Source organism: Nuphar pumila, chromosome 5 (assembly GCF_984573655.1).
Source record: "Nuphar pumila chromosome 5, dmNupPumi1.hap1.1, whole genome shotgun sequence".
NCBI classification, from domain to species: domain Eukaryota; kingdom Viridiplantae; phylum Streptophyta; class Magnoliopsida; order Nymphaeales; family Nymphaeaceae; genus Nuphar; species Nuphar pumila.
Genome location: NC_143253.1, coordinates 7,984,941 through 7,991,118, shown reverse-complemented (window position 1 = coordinate 7,991,118; position 6,178 = coordinate 7,984,941).

Sequence of the window (6,178 nt, the reverse complement as noted above, 5' to 3'; positions counted from 1 at the left end):
ACAACTAAAATTTTTAAGCCCCAAAAGGGTTGACAAAAGGTTATGAGTTCGAAACTCACGAGAGTCCTTTGCCGTAAGGTCGAAGCTTGTTGCGTTCTTCAGTGGGTATGAGAGAAAAGGGTTTTACCCAATGTTGTCAGTAGGCCGATACCGATACTCAAGTGAATCGTTCTGAATCGTTAAAAATTAATTAAAAAATATTATATATGTTCAAGCTATTAAAACAATACTAAAAATAAATTTAAATATTTATTAAAAAATAACCTATTCAAGAGTGAAAAGTATCGATTTTCTACGTGGATAATGACAATAACAAAGGCCTTAATGTCTGCTCTTTTTTTTTTTTGTAATGATTAAACTCCAAGTTGACTTATATATATTGTTCCCACGGTGTAACCCTTGGTCCATGCCATCAATGTTATCAACCGATATGTGTTGGGCGGTTAGGCCCGAGTCTTAGCCTGAAGCCCGATATGTGCTCTTAAACATTCTTATAGCTCATGATGGGACCCACACGTCACTGAGTCTGATTGAGCTCATTAAAATCAATTTTAAGTTGCATTAATGAGCTGGATTTGACCTACACCTAACAAAACTCGCTCAATGGCTTGGATCCAAATTGTAGGTCAAAGTCAAACTGGGTCAGGACCAAATGTAAAAGTTCATTCTGAATTAATATCAGGGAATGTCCCATGTGATGGATCGATCTGATCTGATCCATCATGTACTCGACAAGTTCTCCCTGATAATTTTAAAGCGAAGCCAAGCTAGTTTAACGGTTCTGATTCACTCTATATCTGAGAATAACCACATATGAACTAGGATGGTTCCGTACATGACCCAGCCAAAGGCCTAATGGGCCACTATGGATTTACCCAAATTCTCCACCCATAACCAACTAATTTAGAATTTTATGTATATAAAGGACAGTTAAATAATAAACCCCAAGACACCCACCCAGGTTGCCCGAGTGGCAGCAGAACTGGTTAGAAGGTGCTGACCTCTTTGTCCCATATTCAACTCCTACCAGATGTGTGGGTGCCGCTAATTAGTGGGCTCTGTAAGAGCTTGGTGTTGGTGACCTCATAGGGAGGTGGGCCCATTAAGTGACAATGGTCCAATAAGGCAATACATTTCGTTTGAAAAAAACACTTAAAAACGCCATGACGAGATAATGATCCCTTTCAAATGGACACTATTGGCTGGGTTCTCTGGAGTAGGGATGGCAGTGGGGCGGGGCGGGGGACAAGGTCTCCACCCCGCCTTCATCCCCGGTGGGGATGGATTTTATCCTCCACCCCGCCTTCATCCCCGTTTCATGTCCTCCATCCCCGGTTCAAACGGGGATGAGGCAGGGTGGGACAGGGATATTGCGGGGAAAAGTGGTCGGGGCGGGGACGGGGCGGGGCGGGGAAAAGTGCACGTCCATCCCCGCCTCCACCCCCGGACAGGGATGGATTTTAACCTTCGTCCCCGCCTCCATCCCCGTTTCATACCCTTCATCCCTGGTCCAAACGGGGCGAGGCGGGGCGGGGCCCCGCTTTCCCCCGGTCCACTGCATCCCTACTCTGGAGGGAACCCAAGGAATCATCTTGAATATCAGTTTGCATTTCGTAAACTTCACGGCATGTCAGATTCACTTCAATTCATCATTCATCAGTGTTTTTTCATTATCAGATTTAGCAATGAAGAAGAAGACATGTTTGGGGTTCTCTATGGAGGTCCTTGGAAGGTCGCAGGCTGCACGCTAGGGGGGTGGCAATCAGGTTGGGTTGGTGGGTTGCCTGTTTAATAAACGGGTTAGGCGGGTCGACCCGTTTACGACACGAACCCGTTTAAGCCAAACCCGAACCCGGCTAAGAACGGGTTGTGTCAGATTTTGCCACCCCTACGCTAGGGGTGTCAAAGGGTCGGTTTTGGTTCAGACCTAGGTGGAACCAGACTTGGACCATATTTTCAGGTACAGGTTCAGACCTAGGTCTAATCGGTTCTACTATAAGAGAAATCATACCCGGACCCAATAAGAACAATATAAACCAAACCCGGACCATACTCGGTGAAATAATATTTTTTATCGTTTTTACATTGAAAATTTGTGGGTCTTAATCGGAACTCGGGTTTGTGGGTCTTAATCGGAACTCGGGTTGGGTATAAAATTTCACAAACTATACCTGAGTCCATGTATTAATCGGACATTTGCATATGAACCTGGATCTTAATTGGGCTTTTTTATTTGCCACCATACCCGGACATTGTAGGGTTATGTAGTTATTGTGTTAACAACCTCCTAAAATATTGTTGTTTGTTATCATATTTTGTATTTACCGATTGTAACTTACGTATTACCGTATCTTTGTTAACTTTATAAAATGGGTAACATTCAATTACCATCTTTATATAAAACGAATCCTGCACTCATAGTAAATGTGCAAGAAAAAGTAGGTTGTTCCCTGTGTGTTATCATCTTTTCATGGTATCAGAGCACGAAGTTTCTTTAAGCATTTCAATGGCTTCCGGTATTGTTGCAACTTAGTGGAACATTGTCGCAAGTCTTGTATTGATCAAGTTGAACAAAGAAAACTACATTCTCTAGAGATCTCAACTAAGATAAGTTATGATGAGCCAAGACATTCTAAGGTTTGTTGATGACTCCTCTCTTGAACCACCTGAATTCGTCTTTACAAAAGGCAAAAAAAAAAAGTTAATTGTGCCTTCCACATCTAGTGCAAGTTCGACCAACTTGCCTTAAGCTGGATCAAAATTATGGTTTTTTGAATTAGTGCTTAGCCAAATTATGAGAACAAAAACAACACGAGATGCCTGAGTCGTGTTAGAGAAGTCCCACAGTTCTCAATCGCTACTTAGGATCATGATCTTAAAGAAGGATCTTACTTTTATAAAGAAAAAAGCATGAACATGGACACCTATCTAAATAAAATCAAATTTCTGGCTGATTTCTTAGTTGTTGCAAATAATCCAATCGAAGACATTGATCTCGTGCAAATCACTCTCAAGGGTTTGCCCACTGAATATGAGAGATTTGTTACTTCAATCATCACCAGAGTCACTCCTTTGTTGATCTATATGATCTCTTGTTTAATCAAGAAAAGAGAGTAATCATGCTTCATCCCAAATAGGTAGAGAACCATGAATCTTTTCAAATTGCTTTTATGGCCTCTTGGGGAAGAGGTCACGAGCATGAATCTTATAGAGTTGTTGGAATCAAGGTCGGGGTCTCTCAGGAAACTTCAATCAGTCACTTATAAATCAAAACACTTAAAGGGGTTATGTCACTTGTCAATATTGCAGAAAGCGTGGCCATATTGCGAAAAACTATTGGGATGTTCCCAAAGCATTTTTCGCTATGTCATTACAACAAATCACCGATGATCATTGGTATAATGACACTAGTGCAACCAATCATCTGACCATGGATGTCCAACAGTTCACCAACAAATTCTCTTATCAAGGTAACAAATCTATCACGATAGAGAATGGTAAGACATTACCTATTTCTCACGTAGGTGATTTGGTTTTATCTTCTAATGGCTCTACATTTGATTTAAAGAATGTCCTTCACGTGCCTGACATTGCTAAAAATTTATTATCTATAGGTAAATTCACAAAGAATAATAATTGTGTTTTTGAATTCACACTGTTTGAATCTATTGTCAAGGATCGACAGGCAGACAAGATTTGACTTCAAGGACTGAAAACCAACACGAGACACTATCCAATTAAAGCAAGTGGCACTTCGATGATGGTAGCCTATGCAAGGGGTCAAGCAACATTTGATCTATGGCATTAGCGTCTCGGACACACAAATAAGAAGATGGTTTCATTTCTTAAAACTAGTAATGTTATTTCCTTTAATAATGTTAAGAGTATAAAGGTTTGTGAACATTGTCTTGTTAGAAAGGCTATAAACTTTCGTTTGGATGTTCCTTATCATGTAGTTCACAACCTCATAAACTATTGCATGATGATGTTTAGGAACTAGTTCTTGTCACCTCTCGTGAATGTTTTTGTTTTTATTTGTTAATTGTGGATAATTTTAGTCATTTTTAGTGGATCTTTCCTTTGAAAACAAAATCTCAAGTGTTTGATTGTTTCAAAGGTTTCAAATCTATTATGAAAAAACAAGTTGGGTTCAATATTAAATCCTTTCAATCAAACAATGGCGGCAAATTTATAAGTGGTGAGTTTGAGAACTATCTTAAATGCAATGGTATATTTTATCGCTTCTTATGTCTTCACACGCCCGAACAAAATGGGCTAGTTGAGCTGAAGTATAGGCATATTGTGGAAACATGTCTCAGTTTATTAAGCGGTGCCTTTTATCATATGAATTTTGGGTCGATGCTTTTCGAACAATGGCCTATATTATCAACTGCCTACCCACCCTACTGCTCAAACATAAATCTCCCTATGAACTCCTCCTAAACCAGTCACTTGATTATCATCATCTTCGAATATTCGGGTGTATATGTTACCTCCTAGTTACCCCATACAACTCTACTAAATTCCAATTGAAAACTAAATCTTGCATATTCCTAGGTTATCCCCCCGTCATAAAGGCTATATCTGCTTTCATCCTCAAAACTCTCGCACCTATGTCACTCATCATGTGTACTTTAACGAGTCCCTCTCTACTGCACCATGTGTTTTGTCTCCCACATCTCAACATGATCTCGCACGGTGAGGCGTCTCTCCCATGGTAGTCTTGGTAAATCCTTTGCCCTGTTCTGATGTCATCCCCATATCATCAACTATCGGCCTTGCATATGACCAACATGTTCTAAGTTCGTCCCTTGAGTCACCCGCACCTACTCCCACTACTTCTTACTCACCCGATTCCACTACATCCGTGCTTGCCTCATCTGACCCATCACTGGCTCTTTATGAGCATGACCCTTCTACATTTGCACCCACTATCCACCATCCACCAAACCATATTCATCAGATGGTGACATGTTCCATGATGGGTTCGCTTAAACCCAAATCATTTTTTGCGTCTTTGTACCCCATTGCCTACATTGCTTTCAATGCCCTGCCGTTAGAGATTGAGCCTACCACCTACAAGCAGGCCACCAAGCATCAACATTGGCGTTCTGCCATGAAGAATGAATATAAAACTCTCTTAAATAATTACACCTGACATCTTGTTCCACCACAACCTCAATTGAATAATGTCGGCTCAAAGTGGGTATACCGCATTAAAATACATACAAATGGTTCTATTGCCCGTTACAAGGCTCGCCTTATGGCCAAAGGTTTTCACCAAGAGGAAAGGGTTGATTTCTTTGAGACATATAGTCTCGTCATTAAATCCACCACAATTAAGGTTGTTTTGTCTCTTGTTATTTCTTTTAAGTGGCATATGCATCAATTGAATTTCAAGAATGCCTTTCTTAATGAATTTTTAGATGAAGATGTTTACATGAGCCAATTACCTGGTTTTGTGCATTCTCTCATCATGTTTGCAAGTTTGACCACGCTATCTATGGTCTCAAGCAGGCGCTCCACGGGCCTGCTACCAACGTCTAAGCTCATATTTGGTCTCTCATAGCTTTGTTATTTCTCAATCATACGCTTCATTGTTTATTTTTCAACAGAGCGGTCTCATCATCTATATATTAGTTTATGTGGACATTATAATCACTGGCAACTCCTCAACGGAGATCACTCGCCTGATTTACAACCTTAGTGTAGCTTTTTCCATCAAAGATCTTGGGCGGCTAAGTTATTTTCTTGGCATTGAGGTGTTATATTTTTCAGCTGGTGTGACTCTCTCTCAACATTTATACACTCTTAATCTGCTTCAAAGAACTTTCATGGTCGATGCCACACCTGTTTCTACTCTTATGAGTTTCTACTCTAAGTTATCCAAAGCTACATCGACTTTCATGGTCGATCTCACATTATATCACAACATTGTTGGTGGCATGTAATATCTCTCTCCTACTCACTTCGACATAACATTTGTTGTCAACAAGGTATGTCAATACATGCATCAACCAACTGATGTTCACTGGTCTACAGTCAAATTTTTTTTAAGCTACTTGAAGAAAATTTGCATCATGATTTATTACTTTAATCATCATCTTCTCTTCAGCTCAATGCCTACTGGGGTGAGGATTGGGTTGGCTACCCCGATGATAGAAAATCTATCATCAAC